Genomic DNA, 15,686 nt, shown 5'->3' on the forward strand with positions numbered 1-15,686 from the left:
TTGAAATGGCATTTAAGGGACTTCTTTTTCTATGTATCTGGATAAAAATTGATAGCAAGAGGAATTTATCCTTTCTCTACTTGTGGTAGGCAACATGAAAGCATCAAAGCCTGCCAGGATTTGAAACTTGGGATAGCCAACAACCACCAGGGCCTCTAAAGGGCAAAGCTACTAAAAATAAGTGTTTTTTAATAAATTTTGGTGAGTGACCTTTTATTCTAATCAAGTTTTCATGTTTCTGTGTCCTTCCATATTATACCACCCTTATAAAATTTCCTTCTCTGTTATTTTTCATCTTCTGTATCCAAAATTGCCAAGGTCACTGCATTATGTGCAGTAGTAACTTCTTGAAAATGAAAGAGTTAAAGTAGAATATTATGAATGTAATGTGTTTAATATGTATATTGTGAAGATATATATATGGAGATGATTATAAAAGTTAAAGTTACCAATGGGAAAAAAAGTATGGAAGTAATTTCATGACATACCTATAAGTCTGTGATGAGAACTCTAGGGCAGAGACAGTCAGCTTGTCTGCTCTAATTAATTTATTTTTGTGCCATTTTCTTCTTTATGCTCATCTCAAATACAGAAATATAACAAGTAGGATGGGAAAGAAAACCTGGGTGAAATATTATAAGGCATCTTAATTTTGCTTTCATCTCATTGCCCTGAATAATGACATATATATAGCCATCTTAAGTTGAAAAAAAAAAACAAACAAAATAAAAAAAAATCCAAACAAACCAATAAGTAGGCTACACAATATGGTTGTTGTATGTATAAATGTGGTACGTGTGTGCACATGTGTGTATGCATGTTCACATCTGTGTGGGTACAAATTTATGTGTATGGGGGTTGCATGTGGAGGTCAAACATCAGCATCACTTGTCTTACTTGATCACTCTGTACCTTCTTTGAACATAGAGCTCATAAATGTAGGATAGCTAACCAGTGACTCCTAGAGATTCCCTGTTTTTGCATTCTCTATGCTGGAATTGAAGACAGGCATCTCTATATCCGGCCTTTTATGGGTTCTAGGAATCCAAACTCAAATCCTTGTGATTTAACAGCAAGCACTTTATCTTCTTAGCCAACTCTGGGCCAAGCAATGTAATATTTACTAGTACTTTTTAACATCTTGAACAAAATTTGAATTCTATTTATAAATCAGAATTAGAGAATGGAAATTAGAAGGCCAATTGCAGCCAATCATGAGTAGGAAGAGATAACTTAAACCAAATTTACATATGGTTATCATTTTTGAGATCACAGAAACTGCTTTGTGACTCCTATGCTGGGAAAACGTGCTCCATAGGGAAGAAAGTTACTAATAATTTTTTGAAATTGAGTGGATCTCAAAGAAGAAGAATATTCACTCTGCTAACACAAGGAATGAAGAGACCATAATCATTGCTCAGTAATTAATACATTGGAACACGGAGCTACTTAAGTAGCCCATAGCATAAATTTGGTTATTTGTTTAACTGATAAAGCAAAGCAAATGTTTTCTGCACTTGGAGAAGACTTGAGGGTAGAGTTTGAAATACTCTACCTAGAAGAGCACTGCACATGGTCTTTGTAAGGACTAATTCTCTTTCTTTTGTGTCCAGTGCTCTCCATTCTCTTCTCCCATGCAAAAGCAAGGCTTTCCCAAGAGTTAGTGCAGCTCAGATTAGGCTTTTGTGTTTCTTCTTAAAATGCACACTTCTGTACTTGGTTTTGTGATATTAGCTGACTGGTGACCATATTCCTCCATGACCAGCTTAGTAGTAAAACATCCAAAGGGATATAGAAGGAGAAGAAAGAAATACTTTTCTACTTTTCAGTGATTCCAATGCTTGTCTCTATCACCTTACCATCACTCCCAGAGCAGACCTCACAGCAACAGTGGGTACAGTTTTCAGCTCCACTATGAGCTCGGAGCTATACCAGCTCACCATGGAGATAAGTAGCATCCAGGGAACTTCCTGTGAAGACAGAGCCCCAGCTCAATAAAGATAAACTTCAATTCTTGTAACCTATACTTGCTGGATCATCATTCCTACAAATGGTAACAGCTTCCTATAGTTATGATTTGCATGTTCCTCAAATGCCCATTTTTATCTTTCTGTCCTTCAAGTTTATTGAAATGCTTTCCAATATAGTTATGATATTTGTTGACATTTAAAGTGGTTTGATCCCAGGTTTGCAAATTGATTCTCATGGATACAAAAAAAAATTAAAATATGTGTTAGTGCTACATGCTATACTCAAAAGTCACTGTGGGAAAACTGGGCTAAAATTTAACAAGAGGGAAGAGACTTTCTACATGCCAGGAAGAAAGAGCTCTCTGCAGCACCCACGAAAAATAAATGGTGGGGAAGAATGGATCTACTCTGGTTGCTTATTAGTTCCAATATTGTATTTTGCACTGAGGAGATGGATTAGTGGTTAAGGCACCTGCCTGAAAAGCCTGAAGGCCCATGTTTGACTCTCCAGATTCCACATAAGCCAGACACCCAAAGTGACCGAAGCAGGCAAGGTTGCACATGTATGCAAAGTGGCTCACACAACTAGAGATCAATTTCAGTGGCTGGAGGTCCTAGCTTGTAAATTCTCTCTGTCTCTCTTTCTGTCTCTCTCTCATAAAAATTCCAAAAAAAATTATTTTTTCTTCAGTATTCAGGGAAAAAATGTCTTGGACAGATTTGGCAGGAATTATATAAGAAGCAAGGGCTAACTATGTACCTTATTGTCCCATACTATGTGAGGAAAAGGGCCAATAGGATTTTCTCTCTTGCTGAGAACAGCTGGGTACATAGGGATCATGGATAGGTAGGTGGAAATAGCCACAAATTTCAAATATGGAAATAATTTTTAAAAACAAGCTACCAAATTATTTCATCATCCCAGTAGTACTAACTTGGGTTAAATTGTGCTGTTAAAAAAAAAAAAAAAAGAGGGCTAGAGAGTTGGCTTAGCGGTTAAGCGCTTGCCTGTGAAGCCTAAGGACCCCGGTTCGAGGCTCGGTTCCCCAGGTCCCACGTTAGCCAGATGCACAAGGGGGCGCACGCGTCTGGAGTTCGTTTGCAGAGGCTGGAAGCCCTGGCGCGCCCATTCTCTCTCTCTCCCTCTATCTGTCTTTCTCTCTGTGTCTGTCGCTCTCAAATAAATAAATAAATAAATAAATAAATAAATAAATAAATAAAAACAAATCCACAATTTAAAAAAAAAAAAGAATCATAAATTGGAGCTCACCAAGCCCTCAACTGTGAGTGTTGCAGGAATCCCATCTAAATTGATATCTAGCTTATAATTGTAAATTGTTAGAACTCTTTCTCCACTTAATGTGATGTATTTACTATGTGTATTGAAAAATACATTTTTAAAAATGTGTTATACTATAATTTAATAGGGTTCAATATTACTAAAAATAAGCAATGAAAACAAGTTTGGTACCTGATAGAAGAAAAAGTTCTCATGAAGAAAAAAGTCCTTTGGTGTTTTATAGAATTAGAACAGGTATAAAACTGAATTAGAACAAGTATAGCAGACTAACAATAATAAAAAAATATACTTTTTATGGGGACTGTAGAGAAGGCTTATGCGACTGGAATTCCTTTGCAGTGGCTAGAGGACCTGGTATGTCCATTTTCTATCTATCTGCATATCTTTCTCATAAATAAATAAAATGAAAGGTTAAAAACATTCTTTAAATTAACTGAAAACATTGCCAAGGGTTTTGATTATTGGGAGATCATGCACATCGTTCTATTTTTTTTTTTTTTTATTCTAAGGGGAAAGTAATGTGGTTCACTGTCTCTCTATATGCATCCTCTATTATCTATCAGTTTTTATGTGTCTACTTATCTAACAGTATATAGAAAAGGAGAATAGGGGGCTTTAGAGATAGCTTAGTGGTTAAGACACTTGCCTGTGAAGCCTAACATGGAAGTTCAATTCCCTAGTACCCATGTAAGCCATATGCACAAGGTGGCACCTGTATCTGGAGTTTGTTTGCAGTGGCTGGGGGCCCTGGCAAGGCCATTTACTATCTGTTTCTGTCTCCTATTAAATAAATAAAAAACAAAATATTAAAAATGAATAGGATACCATAATATTAAGTACCCCTTCTCTTCCTTTTCTTCCCTCATATCTCTTTTCTGGCTTACTGGCTTTTGCTACTGAGTTTTCTTCCTACTCACACAGCAGTCCAGTCATCTGTAGCTAGGATCCACATATGAGAGAGAACATGAGACGTTTGGCTTTCTGGGCCTAGGTTACCTCACTTAGTATAATCCTTTCCAGATCCATCCATTTTCCTCCAAATTTCATAACTTCATTTTTCTTTAATGCTGTGTAGATTTCCATTGTATAAATGTGCCATATCTTCATTATCTATTCATCAGTTGAGGGACATCTAGGCTGGTTCCATTTCCCAGCTATTGTGAATTGAGCAGCAATAAACATGGTTGAGCAAGTATCTCTAAGGCAATGAGATGAATTCTTAGGATATAGGCCTAGGAGTGCTATAGCTGGGTCATATGGTAGATCTATTTTTAGCTGTCTTAGGAACCTCCACACTGATTTCCACAATGGCTGGACTAGATCTCATTCCCACCAACAGTGTAGAAGGGTTGCTCTTTTTCCACATCATTGCCAGCATTTATGCTCACTTGTTTTCATGATGGTAGCCAATCTGACAGGAGTGAGATGGAATCTCAATGTAGTTTTAATCTGCATTTCCCTGATGACTAGGGATGTAGAATATTTCTTTGTCATCCATATTTCTTCTGAGAACTCTCTATTTAGTTCCATAGTCCATTTTTTAATTGGCTTTTCCAATACCTTATTGAATTGAGGACAAAAAACAAAGAAAATAAAGATAGCACATTCTCACAGTCCTGATGGAAAATCATCTATCTTAACCAAAAAACTCCAGACATAAGAACCATCAGCCATGTATAAGGACAGAGTTAAGACCACTCCATATAAAGTCACAAAACATTTCATTCTCTCACACTTCTCAAATGCTATGGTAGAGCTATCAAGGAAATGGAGGAATGAAACAAAGTATGAAAGCATTAGAATGACCATCCCAGAGTTCATGTGAGCCATGCCTCCAGAAATGTCTAACAGCAGGTCAAAGCTGGGTAGGTGACACAACTGGGAACCAGTTTTCAGGAACTAAATGAGACTCAGTGCATATCTGATACAAAGGATGTTTAGGAAAGAGATGAGTGACCTCTACAGAGAATTTGTCCTCATTGGCATTTTTGAGAATAAAAGTGTATGATCTTCATAGAAACATTGACAACCACTGCCTTTAAATGCAGCTATCTCCCTATATATGGTATAGCATGAATAAGATCATTACATTTTCTAAAACATTTATTTATTTATAAGAGAAATGGATAGTGCCAGGGCCTCCTGATGCTGCAAATGAAGTCCAGACATCATGTGCCAGTTTGTGTTTGGGGGTCTTGTGAGTACCAGGGACTTGAATCCAGGCAGTCAGACTTTGTAAGCAAGTGCTTTTAACCATTGAGCCATCTGTTCTGCCCAATAATTAACGTTTTTATATTTTGAAATGGACTCTAATAATTTTTAAATTGAGAAAAGAAAATCAAGAAGTGAGGAAATAACTTAGAAAATTAGAAGTTAAGTACCATGATCATCAAGACAAGTGAGGGCAGTTTTCACAGTGCACCAGGCTCCTACCTTTACTTAAGATTGGGAGTATATGGAAACTGATGAATTTCATTATGAGACCTTATGACAACTTGACTTTGTAAATATGGACTTCAGTACTTTTTTTAAAAAATCTTTTAAAAATTTATTTTTATTTTTATTTATTTATTTGAGAGCAACAGACAGAGATTGGCAGATAGAGAGAGAGAATGGGCATGCCAGGGCCTCCAGCCACTGCAAATGAACTCCAGACTTGTTCATCCCCCTGTGCATCTGGCTAATGTAGGTCCTGGGGAATAGAGCCTGGAACCTGGGTAATCAGTCTTCACAGGCAAGCGCTGAACCACTAAGCCATCTCTCCAGCCCTGGACATGTGTAGTTTGGAAAGAGATAAATATACTAAAGGTTTAAACAAAGCAAAATATAACAATATCAATTACAACAAACTGACTCCAGTATAATCCCAAGATACAGCCACAAAATACACCAGCTCCTCTTGTTCCTACTCACATGTCACATTAGCTAAATACACATGTGTCCCTGTGAAAAGATACCTCTATAATTTTAATGCACATATTAACTAAAAGACAAATAATCACTACTTTCTGATAACAACTGCAGAAGTCATTTAAAAGCTTATCAGAAGTTCTATAGTGTAATATTTTTTTCCATTCCTCCCTCCTGTAATAATAATGGAAATTGTCTAGTCCATGAGGTGCTTGCTGAGTATGTAAGGTATCTTGGGTAGATTATAGTGGCACACAGCCATGGTGAGGAATCAATTGCTCTTGATTTGGCTAACTGATCCACTCAGTGGTACTAGACCCATAGCTGGAGCTGGGAAAAAAGTCAGAACCATACCCAAACACAAGCCCACTCTACAATATCAAGCTATCATCAATCATGGGGTACAAGAGGGCCTACACCTATCAATCTGTATACCAAAAAAGTAAGTGTTATTTCAATTTTCTGGGTGCTAACTTACTCTCCGTTGGAGAATCTGCTTCTCTTTTTCAGATAGATTGCAGATCCTATGGAGAGAGCTGCCCCAACATACCTCAAAAGGGGCCCAACTGAAACTAAGGACAATTGGTGAAACAAGCAAGGGTGATGTTTTCCTGTGAACCGGATACCAGCACAAAGGGGAAGGAGATCAACGCAGAGAAAAATCAACTCCTACCAAATCAGAGAGCCATAGCCTCAGAGGCCCCCAACACCTCAGCACTGAAGCAGACCAAAAATGAACCCAACATGGCTCAGGGAAATTTTGCGGAAGAGGGGGCGGAAAGAATGTCAGAGTCACATGTTGGGTCATGATTTGCAGAGACATTTAGCATACCAATAACTGGGGACTAACTCCACAATGCACAACCTATTTACATCAACAAGGAGGGTCTAATGGGAGGGGGTAGATCATAGATGAGCCTAAACAATGGTACCAAACTGCCTGTATTTGATGAAAAATAAACCTAATAAATCAAATTAAAAAAAAAAGAATAATGGAAATTGACTTCCAGCCAAGACGGTGACTGCCTAACTGCACTGCATATCCCTGAGAAAGAAAGGCAAGGCATTAAGGATTCACTGGCTCTTTTAGGGGAAAACAATCTCCAATAGATTGCCAGTGGGAGTGCACAGAGGAGAAATAAAAAGGGAATAGCTGATTCCCTCCCTCACAGGTAGTCCACCAGTCCCCAAATCTCCCCCGCCCCAAGCAGCTGTGGTACCCACAGTCCCAGATTCAGGATACTCTTGCACTTATGGTAGGATAGCAGACCCAGGCCAACATAGTTCCACTTCCCTCACTACACAGGGGTGATCACTTTGCTACTCCCACCCATGCGTGACCTTGGCAGGCTCCCTCCACTGGCCCACTGGAGCTCAGGCTCCTTTGGTCCATTTGCCCACAATGCACATGCTGCTGATTCCAGCTTATGCAAGCTTAGCTTGCTGTCTCTGCCTATTTGCCCACTTACTGCTCTGGCCACAGCCCATTCACGTGTGAGCCCAAGCCCATTCCACATGCCCATGCAAGCTCAGGCTCACTCTTCCTGTCCATCTGTGCCAGCTCAGGTGCATGCCCCTCCCTGTCTGCTATGCTGGCTGACCACCAGTGTACTGTTAAGGGTGAATTCAGACTGCTTCTGGGTCCCAGTGCTCCACCATGAGCAGTTTAGGCTGCTTTGATGCTTGATGCTTTAGCATCCCTCCAAGTGCAAGCACAGACGGCTTTGGCACATCATTGCATGAGGGCTCAAACAACTTTGGTGCCCCTGCCATGCAGGAGCTCAGGTGGCTTTGACATGGTACCAGACTGCTTGGCATCAGACTCAGGCCACTTCAGCTTCCCACAGTGCTTGATATCAGGCTGAACGACCCACCCACATGTTTGATAAAGACCACTCAGCCCATCTGCTTGCCTACTTGCTAGCCCAGGCCAGCTCCGCCAAGAGGCACCACTTCACCCACCCATTGAGACCACAGTCCTATTCTCCCTGCCCATGCATTGTGATAAGCAGACCACAGAGCTAAAGAAATAACATGAAAAGTCAAATGCAAGAAAATCCAGTTAGATCAACCAGTACTACAATGAAATCTCTAATCAAAACATAGAAGAGACATCAGGATCCAAATGAAGTTATCAACAATTCAACCCTGACCAAGCTACTGGTAGAACTTGCAGAAAAATCAACAAAAGACTGATAATTGTGTGTATGCTGCCATCATTGGACTAGCTCTAATAGATAAGAAAATGGAAGGAATTCAAAGACAGTTAACAAATATCAAGGAGAGTGGGGGAAAAAAAAAGACCTCAAAAATCAGCTGGCAATGCTAAATGAAGACATAAAGAAATGCAAGGATGAGTCCCAATAAGCTTCAAGAAAAACCGAAAATGATGTGAAAAGAGAGCTTGACAGAGGGATGAAAACTACACATAGAAAACTAGTAGAAAATGAAAAACTAATTGAACAAGTCCAAAACTCTCCAGAGACTCTCAAGAATAGAGTCAGCTATGTGGAGGATCGAAACTCTGATCTGGAAGACAAGATGGAAGAAACAGTTTGAGAGTTCGAAAGTTTCAATAAGTTCAAAAATTTCTGTGAACATAACATGAGGGAATTGTTGAATACCCTTAAACGTCCTACTATCAGGATCATTGGAATACCAGAGAAGAATTTCAGACCAAAGACATGGAGAACTTATCTAACAAATGGAGGAAAACTTTCACACTATTTCAAAAGAAAGACCCATCAAGATACAAAAAGCTAACAGAACTCCAAACAGATTTGACCAAAGGAGAAACTCTCCATGACATATTCTCATTAAGACTCTAATTACTGACACCAAAGAGAAGGTCCTAAAAGCAGCAAGGGAAGAATAGCACATCACTTTTAAAGGTAACCCCTTCAGAATTACTTCAAAAATCTCAATGGAGAACCTGAAAACAAGAATGGCCTGGAATGAAACACTGCAAAGTCTAAGAACCTATGGCTTCTAACCCAAATTACCCTACCAAGCAAAAGTATCCCTCATGATAGATGGTGAAAGAAAAACTTCCCATGACAAAATTCAGCTTTACAATTATATGAAAACAAAACAAAACCTACAGAGAGTATTTCAGGAAATTCTCCACACAAAAGAATCAAATAATCAAACTCAAATGCCTACAAGAAGCAGATCACAATAAACAAACTCAATAAAGGCATAAAAAATTTCAATGTCCATTAAAACACCAAACCACATATACCAACACAACATGGCAGGGATCTTGTCAAACCTCATAGTCATTACCTTAAGTATTAATGGCCCTAATTCACCCATAAAGAGACGCAAGCTAACAGGATGGATCAGAAAATTAGACCCCTCAATCTGTTGTCTTCAAGAAACCCATTTCACCACAAAAGAAAGACACCTCCTCAGGATAAAAGTATAAAAAACAATATTCCAGGCAAATGGGAATAAGAAACAAGCAGGGGTAGCTATAATAATATTGGATAAAATAGGCTTCAAACCAAAAATAATCAAACAAGACAAAGGACACTTGCTATTTATTAAGGGAACCATCCATAAAGAGGATATTATGATCATAAATTTGTATGCACCAAACACAGGGCCACTGCAGTTCATAAAGCATAATATACTTGACAATAAAACGGAAATAACCACCAACATCATCATAGTTGGGGACTTCAATGCACCATTATCAGTAATAGGCAGATCATCCAAACAGAAACTCAACAGGGAAGTAAGAGAAGCCAACAAATCCATAGATCACTTAGACCTAATGAACATCTACAGAACATTCAATCCCAAATCACAGACTACACATTCTTCTTAGCAGCCCATGGAACATTCTCTAAAATAGACCATATACTGGGTCACAAATCCTGCCTCCATATATTTAGGAAGATTAACATAATTCCCTGCATGATATCAGATCACAATGCTTTATTTTAGAAGTTAACAAAAAATAGCCCACCAAGAATCCCACTGGTGCCTGGAAATTGAACAGCACACTTTTACATAATAAACAGGCATAAAATATTTATTTATAAGATGTGTATTAAATATGCCTAAAAACAAAATCATTGATATTTTGATAAGGCTTTCTTTGCCTCAAAATGTTTAGGAAAAAGGATAGCTTATTTGTTTAGTAGGAAAAATTTCAAACTCTTGGGTTTGCTTACTTGCTCCTCTGCTTACTTTTTTCATGGGGATTTTTCTGCAAATGAACTAGTTTGCATTGTTTGAAAAGAAAGATGATGAACACAGCTCCTATCAGAGAAGCTTCTATAGCTGATGGCCACTGCATCACTCTGGCCTTGTTCTCCCTTCCCTCATCTACTACTGCAGAGTGCATGGAGTAAAGTACATAAGTAGCTAGTCTAAAGATGATCCCAACTCTACAATCTTCATTGCAGACATTTGGGAAACATACAGACAATATATGTGTGCGTGGGTAGTAGCTACCAGTTATTAAAATCTTTCATACTGCAAAGTGCCTATCTCCAAGTTATTATGAAATATTATATTTAAATGAACTTCTCTTAATGCATGTATGTTCACGTATTCAGCTAATTACCGACTGAGCCATGCTCACAGTTCATAAATTATTATTTTAAATATAAAATTTAATTATACTTGTATGTAGCAATGATATTAAATGCTCAAGTTTATGCTTTCTAAAATAAAATTTCTTTTTATTTTATTTTATTTATTTATTTGAAAGTGACAGACAGAGAAAGAGGCAGTTAGAGAGATAGAGAGAAAGAATGGGCATGCCAGGGCCTCCAACCACTGCAAACAAACTCCAGACATGTGCACCCCCTTGTGCATCTGTACAATGTTGGTCCTGGGGAATTGAGCCTTGAACCAGGGTTCTTAGGCTTCACAGGCAAGCGCTTAACCATTGCTAAGCCATCTCTCCATCCCGAAAATAAAGTTTCAGTTTACATTTTCAAAACATGTTGAATACCTCCAGTTGCAGAAAATTTTGAAATTCATTAAAAATTTGAAGAGAAGTGAGCAATGTTAAAATTCTAGCATTTTCTTGGGTTTCATCCTTCTATTCCTTTGACTTTCTCCACCTATTTCTCTTTCTTTCTCCCTCTCCCTCCCTTCCTCTCTCCCTGTCTCTCTCCCTCTCCCTCCCCTCCTCTCTCTCTTGCTCCCTCCGTATGTGTCTATGTCTCTCCTTACAAAAATGTATTATGGATCAATAAACTGCCTCTGTTTAACATCAGTACAGATGGCTTAGACATTGTGATCTTCAAAATTTGTGTTTAGAAATGATGCTTTAGATCAATTTTTCTCTTACATAAATAGATTAGTTAGGACTGGCTGCATCACTGGGCATTGTGTCCTAAACTCTTCCAATTATTGTCCAAGAAATTGTTTCAGGGCTGGAGAGATGGCTTAGTGGTTAAGCACTTGCCTGTGAAGCCTAAGGACCCCGGTTCAAGGCTCGGTTCCATAGGTCCCACATTAGCCAGATGCACAAGGGGGCTCACGCATCTGGAGTTCGTTTGCAGAGGCTGGAAGCCCTGGCACGCCCATTCTCTCTCTCTCCCTCTATCTGTCTTTCACTCTGTGTCTGTCGCTGTCAAATAAAATAAAATAAAATAAAATAAAATAAAATAAAATAAAAAAGAAAAAGAAAAAGAAAAAGAAATTGTTTCAACATGGAATTCCATTCTCTATGCCATCACCTCTAAAGTGTTTTCACCAGATGTATGCCATCTGCTCACTAATCCATTATTAATTCCATCATTAATTAAAATACTCATTGAGCATCTAGTATGTCACAGGCACTCTGACAAGCTGGATTATAAAGGATCTCTGGTTCGAACCTTACCTTGAAAGATGTAAACAGTTCCTGTGGGACCTCACTTAGCTTACTGCTGGGATGAAATGAGAGGAGAAGCTCATGGTAGATTATCAGAGCAGGTATTATAAAGTAACTGCGGTGCAAGGAAGGAGTGTAAATACAGGGCTAATACCACCTTGTCACATAACATACTTTCTATGGCCAGGAGAAACTGACAAAGGGCATGTGGCCATAGTATTTAAGAAAGAGATCTGGTCTAACCTCTAGGAGATTATCTTGATTAATCTGGTGGATGGTATTACTCACTGGCTTGGGAATTTAAAAATGAATAACAATTTTGGGGAGAAAAGATGTTCAGTAGTATTTGAGCACACTGGGCATATATGTAGAATTATGTGAAGCCGGTTGCGTACACAAGTCTGGAATGGAATGGAGGTTTTCTGGCTTTATCAACTAGAAAGGGCATTTCATTCTTCAGTATACCAGAGCAGTTATAAATTCTGCCCCATAAATACTACCGTCTACAATATATTTAAATTACTCATTTATATGCCATATCTCCTACACTATCCTGTGAGCAGCTTGAGGTGGTATCTATGATGGCAGTATATATATATATATATATATATATATATATATATATATATATATGTAATTTTTTACTTGCAAAAGTGCTTAGAAAATAAGAGGCATTTAAGAACATGTACTAGAATGATGGCTAGGCTTAGCTACCTCCTGGATATTTTATAAGAGTCACCCTGAGTTTATCACGATTGTTGTTAATGTTTGCTACAGATCATTTTAGCCAAAGGAATTTTTTAATTAGACTGACACTTTACATTGCAAGCAGATAATCCACCCCCCCCCCAGCATCACAGGCAGACCCTGTGGACTGGTAAGCCAAACTCTACCTTGCAGACCAGAACCCTTCTCCCCCAAAACATACATGCTGCTTCTGAGGATAAGTCACATAGAATAGAAGCAAAAAAAAAAAAAAAAAAAAAAAAATCAGTGTATAGACTTTGGCCATGGGCACTTATTGTTTCAACTTGACTGGCTGAAAGGATTCCCAGATATCTTGTTGAACCTTATTTCTAGGTGAAGGTATTTTTAGATGATATAAGCATTGCAGATAAGTTTTCCCCCATCAAGCAGATATGTATCAACAAACTCTAGTCCTTTGAGTGCCCAACCAGTAGAGAGTGTGAGAAGAGTGATTTATCCATGAAAACTGAGTCATTAATTAATTTTTATAAATAGTGAATAAGCTTTTTAAAAGATTGAGATGATTATTCAAGGCAATATAAATGAGGTTAGAAAATTAGGTTCAAGGTAGTAGGGAAAGTTGGAAACTTGATCCAAGTAGAAAGGATATGATCAAATTTTTTTTCATTTTTAAACTCTTGGAAGGACAAAGTTAATACAAAAAAAAAAAAAAAAAAAAAGCCAGTAAGTAAGTTTAGCTCAGAGAGAGGAAGTTTGACTTCAACTAGAACCATAGGCTTCACAATTTCCCATAGAAATTGCATACAAGGACTTCTTTTAAAAAATAATTATTTATTTATTTATTTGCAAATAGAGATGGAGAGGAGAAATGAGATAGAGACAGACACAGAGATAGAGAGTGAGCTCTAGGGACTCTAGCTGCTACAAATGAACTCTAGATGCATGTACCACTGTGCATCTGGCATTACATGGGTACTGGAGAATCAAACTTGGGTCACTAGGCTTTTCAGGAAAGCATCTTAACCACTGAACTATCTATCTAGCCCAGGATATCCTTTTTCTCTGTGTAGTTCCCTTTCTAAGAATATCTACAGTGAGCCATAGGAAAGCTTATATTCAGACCTAACACTCTTTAAAACCTCTTCTCTGACAATCTCAAAAATCAGTTTCTGGGGCTGGAGAGATGACTGAGTGGTTAAGTACTTGCCTGTGAAGCCTAAGGACCCCGGTTCAAGGCTCAATTCTCCAGGACCCACATTAGCCAGATGCACAAGGGGACACACACATCTGGAGTTCATTTATAGTGGCCAGAGGCCCTGGCACGCCCATTCTCTCTCTCTCTGTCTCTTTCTCTTTCTGTTTGTCGCTCTCAAATAAATAAATAAATAAATAAATAAATAAATAAATAAATAAATAAAGACAAGTTTCTGGAGTGTCTTCCTTCCTAGGAAATCCCACCATCATTCACATTTTAGAAATATCACTGAGACCCAAGGCAGTTTTTATTTTAATAATCTACTATATTTTATCTTAGAGACTTTAGAACTCAGCCTCTCTTAAGTTTCAAATGTAAAAATGCTATAGATTCATTTCAACTGTGTTGTTACTTACAAACCATTCCTAGAGTTTGTACTGTGGACTACAGTAAGTTTCAAGATGCCAACTGTTCCTTTTGAAAAGATAAACTAGTATAGTTTCACCACAAATCTTCAAGGTTAGTCAGAGTGGTGTTTACAAGTTTGGCCACTTAATCCGACAATGTCATTTTGCTCAATCTTTATCAAGAGGCACAACCTGCATTCTTAGAATATTAGCTGTGAGAACATGTCCATAAGAGTAAATAAATCTGACATTGTAAGATGTAGTTTATTTGAAAAAAAAATAAGTGAATTAGGCCTAATCAACTTACAGTAAATGTTACTGGCATCCCCATAAAGTATTCCATTGTCAGATGTTAATACAAACCTACTCTGTATTTAATAAGGACTCAATTAATAGCTGTTGTTGAACAACAACAACAAAAAACTATTGAGTGATTTGCACACCTTTCAATATAAGAAAACTTGTTCTCTACTCTTTTCTCCAGCACTTTTTTTTAAATAATGAAAGAAATTGAAAGTGTTTTAGTCTTGTGATATTCTTGCAAAGCTGGTTGTTTGGGCTTAATATCTTTGGACAGGTGTCTTTTTTTTTTAACCTAAATATGGGTGTAAACTAATACTTTTTAGACTTGTTGGTAATGTTTTCTGTTGTGGTTTTTCTTTGAGTAATTCTTCCATTTCTAGATTTCCTTTTTGGATACTTTTAGGTGTTTTAAGTATGTATTTACTAGAAACAGTGATGCACTTCTTTTTTTCCCCCCCCCATTATCTTTATTTCAACCTGATCCAAAATTCTTTTTTTTTAAGTTTTTTTTTTTTTTATTAGTTTACTATTCTGCAAGTACAGGCAGTTTGGTATCATTATTAGGCTCATCCATGTCCTACCCCCTCCCTATTGGCCCCTCCTTGTTGAGGTGTATGGGTCGTGCATTGTGGGGTTAGCCCACAGTTATGGATATGATAAATGTCGCTGTATATCATGACCCAACATGCGGCTCTGACATTCTTTCATCCCCCTCTTCTGCAAAATGTACCTGAGCCATGTTGGGTTCATTTTTGGTCTGCTTCAGTGATGAGGTGTTAACCACATGCAGGAAACTGAAATTTGACCCACACAATTCACCATGCACTACACTCAAAGCCAAATGGATCAAAGACCTCAATATAAGACCAGAAACTTGAATACTACTGGAAGAAAATTTAGGAAGTACTTTCCATGATACAGCAATGGAAAAGACTTCCTGAACAAAACCACAGTAGCTCACTATCTTAAACAGTCACTCAACCAATGGGATCACAAGAAACTGAAGTTTCTTTACAGACAAGCATAAAATAAGCAAAGCCAATAGATTACCCAC

The sequence above is a fragment of the Jaculus jaculus genome, chromosome 3, assembly GCF_020740685.1.
Source record: "Jaculus jaculus isolate mJacJac1 chromosome 3, mJacJac1.mat.Y.cur, whole genome shotgun sequence".
NCBI classification, from domain to species: Eukaryota; Metazoa; Chordata; class Mammalia; order Rodentia; family Dipodidae; genus Jaculus; species Jaculus jaculus.